The following is a 15,342-nucleotide window of genomic DNA, read 5'->3' on the forward strand; positions in this document are numbered from 1 at the left end:
AAAACTCTAGTCTAGCCAAAATACAAATTATATTAATATCAACAAAGCACCAATCCCCAGCAATGGGGCCAAAAACTTGTTGCCAATGGCTCGCAAGTATACGAGTCAATCAAGTAATATAAAAAGATGTCAGTCCCACAGAGATTGGTTGTTGAATACTAGCTTGTTTTATAGTTTAAATTAGCTAGAGAAATAAAAATGCTATGGATTGGGATTGAATTAAAAAAAATAAAATAAAACAACTAATTAAATTGAAATTAACAAAGGAAAATAATCACCTAGCAAATTAAAAATAAAATACCAATTATAGAGAAGCATAGAGTTTATGATTTCACTATCAATTACTCATAAACCAGTAACGAATTCAATTAAAATCAATGATAAGATGAATTGTTGATGGTTAATTATCCTATTTTACTCAATCCCTTTTTCAAGATTAATTAGGTGTGTTAAGATTAAAAGTTTATCTACTTTCGTGGTATATTGTTAATCAAAACCCATTAATTTCTATGACAATCAATTTGCCCACAAAAGATTTATATTTATCTCTAAATAAAACCCTAGGTTTAGCAAAGGTATGAACTAATTAGGTATGCATTTCTCAATATAATACTCCAATCTACAAATAAACATGGTATTGGGCCCTAACATCAAGCAAGAAGTTAAAATCACAATTACTAAATCAAACATTCATCATCATTAATTAAAAATCAAAACCCATTACATAATTCTTGAGAATTTATAGATTCATCATAAACCCTAACAAAGAAAATTAGCTATTCATAGCTATAAAGTTCAAACTACAAGATAAAGTTGGAGAGAGAGACATTTTGAATCAATAAAAGAAGATAATAAGAGAGATAAGAAAAATTCTAAAGTCTTCAAATCTTGATTCTCTGGGGTCTTCTATCTTTAATCTTGGATCTTCCCTCTTCTACTTGTTTCTTGAAGCTTTTTCTCTCTAAAAATTCTTTGAGCTACTATATTTTTTGGTCCCTCTTTTGGAGAAGACATAATTTTCTTTTTATACTTGTCACTTAACCCTATTTTCTTTCTTTTTTTTTTATTTATGCCTAGTAATTATGGGCACCAATTATGACTATAAGACTGCCTATAATTACTCTCTGCCTCCTGATGTAAACCCTTCTCATTTGTTTCTTTAAGCTTCCATTTTCACTTTAAAAGGGGCTTGAATGACTCCAAATCATCTAAAAATATAATTCAAAGAACAAAATAAGATAAAACCATCAAGATTAAATAAAACTTAAAAAATTTGATAAAATAGACCAAAATTCATTTTAAAACTATGTTGTTATAACCATATTTGTGTGTATTTCAAACACACATCAGCTCTTCACTGTTAAACTTGGGTAGTTGTTTTGTAAGAACCTGATTATTATCTATTTTGGCTTTAAGAGATTTACGTAACTATCTCTCATTCAAATATGTCTATACTTAAATTGAGAAAACTAAAGGCTTATTACCTGAAGAAGGCATGCTACATTTGGTAGCGATGTTGGATGTAACACTGTTTTTGTACATGATGTTACGTCTTAACTTTTAAGCTATTTCAAAAAATGTAATGCAAGTGTATGATAGGCAAAAATATTTTTAAGAGTAATGTCATGTGTATTATTTTATATACAAAGAATTACGTATCATTATATGATAAATAGTTAAAAAATTAAAATAAAATAATATCTAATTATATAATAATAATGTATTATTATTTATATATAAAATAATACATATAATTTTATTATATTTTTAAAAGAAACATTACATGCTAGATGTGTAGTCTAGTCGTTTTCAGATCTAGGGCATACAGTACATTTATAAGAAAATGGAAAGACAGATAGTTGATTATGTGATGCTGTATGTTAAGGTCATAACTTAAGGTTAGCGAAGGGAGGAATGTGTTCAGTGTTCCAAGTTATCTTGGAAATGTTCTTTTTTAGTTAAATTATTATCACTTTCCCGTTTTGTTTTTGCAGCACCCATTGGATTTTGGCGTTTTGCTTTCAAGATTTTGTCTCTCTTTTGCAACGTTTCCGTGATTTCAAATGACTTAACCATGCCAAATCACCTCACTTCCCCTTAATCAAAACTGGGTCCATTAGGTACATCTTATTACAATGGGATAAATATTGTGTGATTTGTGGCGATATATTGAGTGAGAGCTGGTATTGTGTTTGATCAAATGCCTGACTGAATACTGGTTTCTTGGACAAGTGTCGTTTGGGTTCCGAGGCAATGAGGTTGGTGTCTTTAGGACGCATAAGGTGTGTAGAGTTGCATGTGACTTTCTAATGGTTATGCTGAGGCAGACTGTGAAATGTGAGTTTGACTTGTGTAGCTCTTGTTGTGCTTCAGTTCTTGGTATGTTAGTTTCTCAATGGCATCCCCGTTGTGGGGAAGATCTGGGGCATCAAGGAATACGTTGCCTGATATCTATGTGCTTCAGTTCTAAATGGCATTCTTTTATTTATTTGATTCTTGTAAATTATGTGCTTTGTCGATTTCTGACCATGGGAGACTCTTCCATTGTGTATCTCTGAAGGATGGTTTTAATATGATGACGTTGCGGGTAGTAAATTAAGATCAAGCTTGCAGAATCGTAGGTAAACATTGTTAAAGTTGGTATCTGCCCGTTTATGTTTTCACACATGAAGTGTAAGTTGAAATGATCATAATTGTAACATGAATTTCATGCACATCATTAATCATATACATACTTATGATAGATAGGAAGTTAATGTTGCTTTATTTTATATTTTTTACGTACTGACCTTCTTCTTCCTTATTTTTTTTATTTTTTGGTTTTTTTTCCCCCATAGTAAAATCTGATTAAATAAAGAAGAGTGGTGTAGCATCACAGATTTAGAAGGAGCCTCCAATTCACCAATTACTGTTACCAGGCACCAACATGGCCCAACAGAATCACTCTACTCCGATGCAGGTCCAAAAAGGCACTAAGATTAATATTATTTTAACACGACATCATATGAATTTCGTATTTTATCAATTGCCTTTCTTCTTCAATTTGGAAATTTTTGCTTTCTAAAGTTTAATTTGCTCTTGAAATATTGAAATGGTTTGTTTTGAATGCTGAAATGTTTTTGTTGGTCATGATTTACTTAAAATGAGAAATTTTAAATACCCCTCCTGTTTACCTTGACAAAAACTTTTTTTGTTAAAAACCTTTTTCTATTAGGTTTTGATGTTTGTATGTGAGTATGTGTCAAGTATGCTGAAACATTCATGTTATAGGTTTTATTTAATGTTTTCTAAATCCATATTTAATGCATATAGGTTTTTGTTGCTCGGAAATTGAACTGGATGATTTTATAAAGTCAAGTCCTGAACACAAACCTCTGGCTGTCTTTGAATCCAAACTCAGCTAGTAAAATGTTTATCTAGACTTGGTGTTTTTCTTAGACTTCTATACTGTTTTTGAGTCTTTTTTGTTAGCTTGACCTTCTTGGATTACTGGTTTTAATATGGTATCCAAGTTTATTTGACAGAGGTCTTGTGTTTGAATCCTGACAATTCTTCCAATCTGTTGATTAAATCAAATTGTTGAGTTAGAAATATTTATGGCAATAGGGTCCATAGCTCAGTGGTAGTGCATATGTCTGCAGATCAAGGAGTCACTAGTTCAAACCTAATTGGGCCCTTAAAATCATTTATTTATTTATTTTTAAAAGTTATGTGTTTGGATTCAAATTTATGTTTTGTGTATTTGAATCTCTATTTTTTTTGGTTAGTAACTATAGTATGTATCAGTATGAAAACTTGAAATTGTTGCTTCGGTAAAGTGGACCAGTTGTCCACAGAGTTCAAAAGAATTAGAGGCAGCAAAAACTATACAAATACAGCCCATAGCAAACAAAAAATATGCTAAAAAGCACTCTTTACAATTTGAAACTAAGCTAAGGATTTAAGCTTTCAAAAGCCCTTCCTACTTTAGATGAATGGAGAAGAAAGTGTAATCACATAAATCATGGGTCAAATTCTGTACATGAGATGTCTCTTAATTTAATTTGACCTTGCATCTGAGGATGCATTTTAGAGTTTAAATACTTTTTTCAGGCTTGTTTTGTATGGCTAGGACGTTTTAGATTAGTTGTTACTGAATAAATTTATTTTATATTCTCTAATATATTATTTTGCTACATTTTAATTTGAATTAGTTTTCATCAACTTATATATGAATGTCAATCATGTTATTTATATATTTTGGTCTTCCTTTTCATTTAGTTATGTTTTGCTTTTATGCTTTTTGTTGAATGGAGGACCATGAAGAAAACAATGTGCAGATCCTGTTCCAATGACTGCCCAGCTTTCTGCTGCAGGTGGCTATATGGTTGGATTTGATGTTTTCCTTACTCATCTGAGTGTCTTCCTTGTAAGTGCTTTGCCCATTTGCATCATTGTTCTGGATTTGAAATTTCAAAATGACCCAGGCATTTGGCTTGACATGTCTAATTAGTTGATTTTATTCAAAAGAAAAGATAGAAACACTGTATTCTTGGGTCATGCAAACAAGTGTTTGAGTGTAGGTCTAGAACACACAATTTTATCTTCCCTCCCTCCACCCCACACCCCCCCCCCCCCCCCCCCCCCCCCCCCCAAAAAAAAAAAAAAAATGCTGAAGGGTAGGACCAATGACCATGTAACAATGTCCATCATCAGACCCAGCTTTTGTGTGAACAGCATTGGAAGAAAAGTGAATAGAGTTTGCTAGGTCAGGTCTAATGCCAAATTTAGCGGCCTTCCTCTAGGAACTTTAATATGTTTTCTCAGTCTTGTATTTATAAGTTTGATAAATTGGCATAAACTAGACATGGGCAGAGTAGAAGATGATGAATAAGCAGGTACTTATGATAGTTCTATATATCTATATGTACTCCTGGTGCAGTGAACTATAGCTGTGCTGAGCTTATATGTTATGTCTAGATGACTGCAGATTGATGCCTGACTGATTTCTTCTCTGTTCATGTTGCTCAATATTTGAATACAGTTAAAATACTCTTTTTTCTTGATATTAGGCTTGTGTACCTTCTTTAAACTTATTCAGTTACGGTTAGTAAAAGGTATAAAAGGTATGCTCCTCACTGTTAAACTTGGGTAGTTGTTTTGTAAGAACCTGATTATTATCTATTTTGGCTTAAGAGATTTACATAACTATCTCTCATTCAAATCTGTCTTTACTTAAACTGAGAAAACTAAAGGGTTATTACCTGAAGAAGGCATGCTACATTTGCTAGCAATGTTGGATGTAACACTGTTTTTGTACATGATGTTACGTTTTAACTTTTAAGCTATTTTAAAAAATGTAATGCAAATGTATGATACACAAAAATCAATAAGATAGTGTAGAAATCTTAGGTATTCATTAGGAAATATTGACAGGATACTATTAGGAAAGACTTGGGAGGTAGAACAAGTAATCTGAAGCATATGTTGAGGTGTGATTTTCATGTTTTTTATAGAATTAAATATATGTTAATATTAAAGAGTTATGAATATTTTTTCCCAATACGCAATAATTTACTAATTTTTGAACTTTGTGTAATAGCTGATATTCTTGGACTAAGGGCAAGAAAAACTAGATGTTTTCCTACGGTCAAACGCAGGTGCCAGCTTGTTTTGCCCAGCTGCTTATATTCTTGCATCTTCAATTGGGAAAAACAATGGCTAATTATTTCCGAGCCCTTGTTGGGTTAGTTCAGTTCTGATTGTTGTCTCTGTTCCAAGAGTAAACTTTTTTTTTTGGATAACAAGGAATCTCACCCGAACTGGATTCTCATTTTTAAGATCAAACTAATCGTATCAAATAATATTTTCAGATTAAGTGACTAATCCTACAATCATTAAACTAGATAAGTTAAAAATTTGGTTTTAATATATTATAAGAAAAAGCTTGAACTTATAGATGAACTCTCCATTTTTACTACTTTGTGGGTTTCTAAGAGTAAGCTTTCTTTCTATAAATTTATGAAAGGGAAATTTTAGAAAATGGCCAAAATGCCCTCTCATTAAGCAAAAATATCCAAAATCACTATTTCCAAACCAAAATGTCCAAAATTACTGTTCTAAAAAAAAAATACCTATGAATTTTTTTAATACCAAAACTGCCCTTCTCCTCATATTTATATAACTCTCCCATTTACTATAGGGTTTTAATGTAATTTTAGATAACTATGAAGGGTTTTTGGATATTTTACATTATAAAGGCATTTTAATATTTATTTATTTATTTCAAACTTTTTATAAAATGTCAAAATTACCCTTCCCTTCATTTATATAACTCCCTTCACTCATTATGGGGGTGAAAATAATTTTAGATAAATATGGGGGGTTTTTGGATATTTTATATTATAAAGACATTTTTATATTTATTTATTTATTTCAAACTTTTTTTAAAATGGCAAAATTACCTTTCCCCTTATCTATATAAATCCTCCTCACTCATTTTATTTACACACACTTCTCATATCACTCAAACACTCACTCTCACTTTTATTTTTTTTCAACATCAATTAGTAGGGATTCGTTCGGACGGAAGAAGTTCGTATTTCTGTAGTCGATTCGAAAAAATACTATTCATCAAAAAAGGTATTTATGTCAATTTTAGTCTAAAACTTAATTTCATTTGTTAAGTTTAGTTTTTATGTCATAATATAGGGGTTAAATGTAATACTTCACAAGTATAGGGGGTTAAATATAATTTAAGATAAATATAGGGGGTTTTTAGACATTTTACATTATAAAGACATTTTCATATTTATTTATTTAATTACTTTTTCTAAAATGTCAAAATTACCCTTCCTCTCATCTATATAAACCCTCTTCATTCCATTTATTTACACACACTTCTCATATCACTCAAACACTCACTCTCACTTTCATTTGTTTTTCAACATCAATTAGTAGGGATTCGTTCGGACGGAAGAAGTTCGTATTTTTATATTCGACTCGAAAAAACACTATTTATCAAAAAAAGTATTTATGTCAATCTTAGTCTAAAACTTAATTTCATTTGTTAAGTTTAGTTTTTATGCTATAATATGGGGGTTAAATGCAATGCTTCACAAGTATAGGGGGTTAAATGTAATTTAAGATAAATACGGGGGGTTTTTAGATATTTTACATTATAAAGACATTTTCATATTTATTTATTTAATTACTTTTTCTAAAATGTCAAAATTACCCTTCCTCTCATCTATATAAACCCTCTTCATTCCCTTTATTTACACAAACTTCTCATATCACTCAAACACTCACTCTCACTTTCATTTATTTTTCAACATCAATTAGTAGGGATTCGTTCGGACGGAAGAAGTTCGTATTTCTGTATTCGACTCGAAAAAATACTAGTCATCAAAAAAGGTATTTATGTCAATCTTAGTCTAAAACTTAATTTCATTTGTTAAGTTTAGTTTTTATGCTATAATATGGGGGTTAAATGCAATGCTTCACAAGTATAGGGGGTTAAATGTAATTTAAGATAAATACGGGGGGTTTTTAGATATTTTACATTATAAAGACATTTTCATATTTATTTATTTAATTACTTTTTCTAAAATGTCAAAATTACCCTTCCTCTCATCTATATAAACCCTCTTCATTCTCTTTATTTACACACACTTCTCATATCACTCAAACACTCACTCTCACTTTCATTTATTTTTCAACATCAATTAGTAGGGATTCGTTCGGACGGAAGAAGTTCGTATTTCTTTATTCGATTCGAAAAAACACTATTTATCAAAAAAGGTATTTATGTCAATCTTAGTCTAAAACTTAATTTCATTTGTTAAGTTTAGTTTTTATGCTATAATATGGGGGTTAAATGCAATGCTTCACAAGTATAGGGGGTTAAATGTAATTTAAGATAAAAATGGGGGGTTTTTATACATTTTACATTATAAAGACATTTTCATATTTATTTATTTAATTACTTTTTCTAAAATGTCAAATGAAATGTTATTAAAATTAGGGCGTATTTTTATATTAAACATGGTGGGCGCATTATAATTGAAATTATACGTTTTTTCGAGTTTCACTCCTTTAGGATATATCAATTCACATTTTCCAGATGTTTACAGAATTTTTCGATTGTTGCCATACTAGGGTATTTCAACTTTTAGATTCTGAATTTCAGTTCTGTTTTTTCGAATTTCATCCCTTTAGGATATATCGATTCGTATTTTTAAGATTTTTGAAGAATTTTTCGATTGATGTTATTCTAAGGTATTTCAACTTTTAGAATTCAAATTTCAGTTCTTTTTTTTTTAATTTCACCGTTTTAGGAGATATCAACTTGTATTTTTCAGATTTTTAAAGAATTGTTCGATTATTACCATTCTAGGGTTTTTCAACTTTTAGAATTTGAATTTTAGTTCTGTTTTTTTGAATTTTATCGTTTTAAGATATATCCACTAGTATTTTCCAGATTTCTGAAGAAATTTTTTATTATTGACATTTTAAAGCATTTCAAAGTATAGAATTTGAATATCTATTTCAAAGTATAGATATTATAAAAACGTTTTAAATAGAACATTACAAACAGATAGATGCATTTTGAGGGGTAAAATAACATACGAAAGTGTTATATAAATTGTTATATAAATTGTCAAATAATTATAGGGGGATAAATAAATTATTAGAAAAATATTATGATTTTTTTTTAATTATTAATAATTGTACGATTGTTTTTCATAGTTATTATTGATTTTTTTATTATAAATGAATAATTATCTTCAAAAACTGGTCATTGTAGGATTCATATGAAAAGGCAAAGGAACGAGATCTTGACATGTTTATACTCAATTATGTTTGTTATATGATTCTTCATTGTGGAACTGATATGTAACCGATGTACTTTTATTATTGTTTCAAACGTGTAATTGTATTGTCATTTGATGTAATAAATTTAGTGTTTCTTATGAGTTATTTCAGTATTACTGGAGTTCCTCTATTTGTTTTTTTTATGTTTTTACATGTTTGAGTAATCATACGTTTTTATTATTTTTTCATGTCAAGATGATTTAAAAAATTGAAATCAAATACAAAACATATCCATATATAACCACAGATAAAGTATATCATACACATAGAGGTAGACGACTAGACAATGAATATATACATATAAACATAGGAAGAACGATAAATATACATCCATGTGCTACTCGATACAGTGAAAGTACAACTGCGTCGCTAATCGTCGACGCATAGAGGTAGACGACTCTCGGGGGAAAACGTAGCTCCGTGACAACGCCAAACACTCAAAAAATCGCAACATAAACACGCCACAGTCACCGGAGCCTACCCCCTGTTGAGGGACATCCGACGCTCGATGCAAAGTGAAAGGATCACGTCGTGGAGTCATCCTCGAAGCAGTCCAAAAACTCATCGCCTCTAATAATGCGGGAATAAAGGTCATGTATGGTCGCATGCGCTGCTCTAGAGTCCCTATATTCCCTGAAAATGAAACCTCTGAATCGTACACTGTAATCGACCACTCACGAAAATCTATAACTCCGGCGACCTAATGTGTGTTCCCGAAGTTTATAGGGATGAAAACCTATAAACAATGAGACATTTTAGTTACTTATCGTTGTCGTTATGTTCTTGAATGTAATAGAAATATATATAAACTATACCTGATCGACTAGCCCCCATGGTTTGTATAACAATCCTGGGGTGTACGCTGCATCAACCATCCTCGTGAAGAGCCCCGAAAACTCAAACTCGCCAATCGGGGTGATCTGCCAACTCTGCCAGGCCATCTCAATATGGCCTCCGAAGAATGTGTGGGCAGTCGTCCAACGCTGTGAGATAGTCGACTGGTGATCGTCCTGCTGCCGACGTAATAAAGCCAAAAAGGAATCCACATGCTAAAATGGTATAAATAAGTTCACGTGTTAGTTATTAATAAATATATCTAGCTTTTTACCAAATTAAATAGTATGAACAACTCACATCGTCGGTCAACCACTCGCGTAACTCTACAACAAGCCTCCAGAAGCTGTCTTTCGTCTTTGATCCTATGAAGTACACATCATGTGTGTCAGAAGGCGCAACTCTGGTATACCATGTGAGGAAAGATTCCTCACCGTCTGCCGTAGAGGATGGAATCGTGGGGAGTTGCCGTTTCGCCCTCCCTCTGAGTGGATTTGTATACGGGGTGCAAACCAGTGGACCCTTCCGGACGATTCGACCACGTGCGGTACGAACCAACTGCATGTTACAAAAAACTATTAATTCATTATTTCATTTAACAAAAACATACACATTATTCGATTTATGTTACCTTCTGTACGTATGCGGGAGGAGGTTTAACCGGAGAATGTTGACTCACGGTAAAGTCAATATCGCGTGCTCCGTCGACAGGCTACATAATTATATATTCAAACATCTTAGTGACATATATTTAACAATTATATTTATTTAGTAATTATAATTGACAAACCTCAATGTCAACGGTCTCATAAACATCCTCCTGGACGTCCTCCTCCTGTGAACTGATATCCACAAGCTTTTTGGTCGAGCTCGGGATATCAGCAAGTAACCAGAGTCGCTCATCCTGAAAAAGAGACAAAACATCATTTAAAAAAATATATAATATTAAAGACAAAATGATCAATGATATTTCTTAAATCCCCATAACCTGAACTTCCGGGGAAGGTGTCCGGAAATAACCCTCGATCGATGATATGTCAATGTGGAGTCCCTATATATATGAAAAGGAAAAAACGGTTAATGATATTTAATATAAAATATCATATGAACAATAATTTTTATACCTCCAGTGGATGATCTAAAATGATAGGAGATCCGATCGGTAAACCCTCCTCATGACGAAGACCCTATACAAATATATATCATGAATTAATCGATAACAAAATAGTATTAAAAATTAAGTTATAATGATAAGTGACATACCTCAGATCGAATCGGTGAAGTCACCGAAGGGTCAACCGGTGCCCCATCCTGTCGATGACCCTAAGATAATAGTAATATTAAATCTATTTAGTGACATTTTATATATAACGATATTATAATATAATAACAACATTGGACATTGGATATTAAATATAAATTTGAATTATATTCGTACCTCATGTGACTGATGGGATGGTATTGCGGTATCAATAGGGGAGGTCATCCCAATAACGTCGTCCCTCTCCTGTACGAATGGTTCGAATAGTTGTCAGAATAATAACACTAAACGCATTTTATATAAGTAATAAATTAGAAGTAGTTTTACAACCTCAACGACGGGGGTTGGATATGTACGCGTGACGATGTCCTCTAAACGAGTCATACGATCCTCTAATCGAGTCATCTGGGAATAGATATCGTCACGTAATCGAGTCATCTGTGAAGAGATATCGTCGCAAAAACTCGATATCTCACGTAAAATTGTAGCACCCCAGTGCGCTAAGGTAGTGCGGTCCTCCACACTAGGATGCTCGTCCACGGTAGGGTGCTCCTCCACTCTAGGATGGTATGTCGTCCGTGGGCTCTGAACAACAGGGGAACATACATGCTGCTCGATAACAGGAGGCTGAATAGGCTCCTCACGTGTCTCAGAAGTCTCTACGGGTACATCAGAATGTCTCGAGGATGGAGGAGCCCCGTCTGCAGTCGCGGTCGGGGTCGAAGAAGATGAGGAGGAATCAGCATCTGGTAAACCGGTGTACTCACGAATCTCCGCGTACCACGGTAAACCCTCCTCGATGACTGATGGACGAAGAGGGAATGTGACATCCTCCTAATGATGAAGATATATAAGTCAAAATAATTATAATATATAATGAATTAATCGACTTATTAATTTACTAATACATACCGGATCACCAGTGAAAATACGACCGATATGAGTCCAAACAGGGACGTCTCGCGTACGCCACCTCAACATCCGTGGGGACACATAAAGACCGACAAGGTCAATCCACTCGTGTAACGTCTCTAGAGTCTCATATATCCAATACTGCAATATAATCATTTACGATGTAAATAAATCAATTTATATTTTTGCCAATTAATATATATAAATAATAATATAAAACTTACCTGAAATGCGAAAGGAAATCCGTAAAGGTCGTATTTACGGATTTCCTGCATACGTCCAGAACAGACTCTCTCACTCGTCTGTGACATAGAATCGTATGTCATCTGCCAAACAACGACGCCCCAAGGGTAGGAATTAAACCCATCCAAATGATCAACTAACTGTAAGTACTTCGTGGATACCTTCTTTCGTCGATCATTCCCCAACAAAACCATGTGTAGAATATACAACAAGGCGAGCTTGACAGCGTCAATATCGTCATCCCCCCATGCCCTCGACAAGAAAACATGCTCAATGTCGTGATACTGCACCTTCGGACAACCGCGAAAGTACGTAGATCTGATCCTATGTCCGGAGGAGCGAGGAATATATGAAGAAACATCAGTCCGACGGCTAAACGAAAGCCCTGTCACCAACGCAAACTCAAACGGGCTAAACCTCACATCGACCCCGCTAATCCTAAACCAAAACTCGTCTCTGGCAAAGGGTGGATGTAACTGTCGTAGTAGAAATGCATGAACTAATATCCCGCAGAATTTTGTTTCGGGTAAACGAAGGAATGACCCGAAACATGTCCTCTCAAATAGTCGCTGCTGACGCGGGGTCAATGTAGAAGAAATCCGAGATAATGCAGTACGCTGTGCACGAGATATCGCATCTGCCCGGAAGTGTCTGGACTCGTCGAAAATGCGTAGCTCGCTGTCAACTCGTCTTCTTTTGCGAGAAATATCCTGTAACAATCACGTAAAAATTGTTAGATTTTCATATAAATAAATATGTAAACAAATGTAGTAATGAAAAAAATATAAAAAGATGAGAAATATCAAATAATTAAAATGAAAATAACAAAACGTAAGAAATAAGAATAGAAATTCGAATTCTATACAATGAAATACCTTAAAGTGACGATAATCAGAAAATGGTTCGAAAATCTTGAAAAGACGAATCGATATACCCTAAAATGATGAAATTCGAAAAAACGGAACTGAAATTCGAATTCTATATATTGAAATACCTTAAAGTGACGATAATAAGAAAATGATTCGAAAATCTTGAAAATACGAATCGATATATCCTAAAATGGTGAAATTGGGAAAAACGAAACTAAAATTCAAATTCTATACGTTGAAATACCTTAGAGTGAAGATACTTAGAAAATCGTTTGGAGATCTTGAAAATATGAATTGATATATCCTAAAATGGTGAAATTCAGAAAAACGGAACTAAAATTCAAATTCTATACGTTGAAATATTTTAGAGTGACAATACTAAGGAAATCGATCGCAGATCTTGAAAATACGAATCAATATATCCTAAAATGGTTAAATTTGAAAAAACGAAACTGAAATTCGAATTATATACGTTGAAATACCTTAAAGTGACGATACTCAGAAAATCGTTCGAAAATCTTGAAAATACGAATCGATATATCCTAAAATGGTGAAATTCGAAAAAACGGAACTGAAATTCGAATTCTATACGTTGAAATACCTAAAAGTGATGATATTCGAAAAATCGTTCGGAGATCTTGAAAATACGAATCGATATAACCTAAAATGGTGAAATTCGAAAAAACGGAACTGAATTTCGAATTCTATACGTTGAAATACCTTAAAGTGACGATACTCAGAAAATGGTTCGAAAATCTTGAAAATATGAATCGATATATCCTAAAATGGTGAAATTCGAAAAAACGGAACTGAAATTCGAATTCTATATGTTGAAATACCTTAAAGTGACGATATTCAGAAAATAGTTCGGAGATCTTGAAAATACGAATTGATATACCCTAAAATAGTGAAATTCGAAAAAACGGAACTGATATTCGAATTCTATACGTTGAAATACCTAAAAGTGACGATATTCAGAAAATCATTCGGAGATCTTGAAAATACGAATTGATATACCCTAAAATGGTGAAATTCGAAAAAACGTAACTGAAATTCAAATTCTATACGTTGCAATACCTTAAAGTGACGATTCTCAGAAAATGGTTCGGGAAGCGTGAAAATATGGATTGATATATCCTAAAATGGTGAAATTCGAAAAACGAAAATGAAATTCGAATTCTATACGTTGAAATACCTAAAAGTGACGATACTCGGGAAATCGTTTGGAGATCGTGAAAATACGAATCGTATATGCTAAAATGGTGAAATTCGAAAAAACGGAACTGAAATTCGAATTCTATACGTTGAAATACCTAAAAGTGACGATACTCGGGAAATCGTTCGGAGATCGTGAAAATACGATTCGATATATCCTAAAATGGTGAAATTCTAAAAAACGGGACTAAAATTCGAATTCTATACGTTGAAATACCTATGAATTTCGCTAACGGAAAAATCATTTGAAAAATTGAAAAAAACGAATCGATATATCCTATAAACGAAAAAATCAAAATATTAAGTTTAAATAACGTCGTTACATCGTAAGTTGTGTCAAAAAGCATCAAAATTCAAAAACTCGAATTTGAAATTTGAAAAATAGATATACAAAAACCTAAAACAAAAAAAACGGATATAAAATTCGAAAACTACACGGTCAGAAACCGTAGATAAGAAAATCTTCAATTTAACCCCTCATGAAAATTCTTTAATCAAAAAAGTCCACTGTTATATGCCAAATTTCCTAAAACCCCCTGTGCTGTAACGAAACTCATCCGGCTCCCCAAGGTTTTAAAAAACCAACTTCAGCTGTGGGAAAACTCGTGCTGCCGTGGGAAACGCCGTTCCCACGGCAGACTACCGATTCATTTGGCAGCGATTTTCGACCCAATTTTGGTCGTTTTGACCTCCAATTTTCACATACATCAAAGGTAAACATTGTATAACATCAAAGCCCTCAATCAATTCAACCAAAACAACCAAAAATCGAAAGATTTTAAGCAATATTCAAACGTAAACCCTAACATTTCAAAACCAAAATTCTCAATCAAATCTCAATTATTTCAGCAATAACTTGATCCAAACAATATTACGGGAGATATACTAACCTTCTTTGTCATTTGCGGTTGCCGGGAAGCTTCAAAATCGACGGAAATGAGATCGCCGTGGAATTGCCGTGGGAGGTGGAATGCTTTTGGAATTTTCGTGGAAATGAACGCAACTTGCCGTGGGAGGAAATGAAATTTTGCTGTGCTTATAAGGGGGGGCATTTTCGTAATTGCGCTTTTCCCACACCAACTTGCGAAATATCATAAAAACCCGACGTGGGATAAATATTTCCCCGAAAATCCAATGTTTTAAAAAAGCCAT

The 15,342-nt window shown here is 33.0% G+C and overlaps 1 long non-coding RNA gene across 4 annotated transcripts; it reads left to right on the forward strand.

Annotated features, from left to right (window-relative positions):
• The first annotated feature begins 1,797 nt into the window (after window positions 1–1,797).
• LOC123201527 lies at window positions 1,798–6,604 on the forward strand. Of its 4 annotated transcripts, none has more exons than XR_006498833.1 (3): window positions 1,798–3,013; window positions 4,296–5,725; window positions 6,550–6,604. It is a non-coding gene; the product is annotated as an uncharacterized LOC123201527 (long non-coding RNA). The 4 variants fall into 4 exon arrangements; XR_006498835.1 differs by lacking the exon at window positions 6,550–6,604 and having other exon boundaries at window positions 1,798–2,673; window positions 2,838–3,013; window positions 4,296–5,008; XR_006498834.1 differs by lacking the exon at window positions 6,550–6,604 and having other exon boundaries at window positions 1,798–2,621; window positions 2,838–2,959; window positions 4,296–5,008.
• The last annotated feature ends 8,738 nt before the right edge of the window (window positions 6,605–15,342 follow it).

The sequence above is a fragment of the Mangifera indica genome, chromosome 18 (genome assembly GCF_011075055.1).
Source record: "Mangifera indica cultivar Alphonso chromosome 18, CATAS_Mindica_2.1, whole genome shotgun sequence".
Taxonomy (NCBI): domain Eukaryota; kingdom Viridiplantae; phylum Streptophyta; class Magnoliopsida; order Sapindales; family Anacardiaceae; genus Mangifera; species Mangifera indica.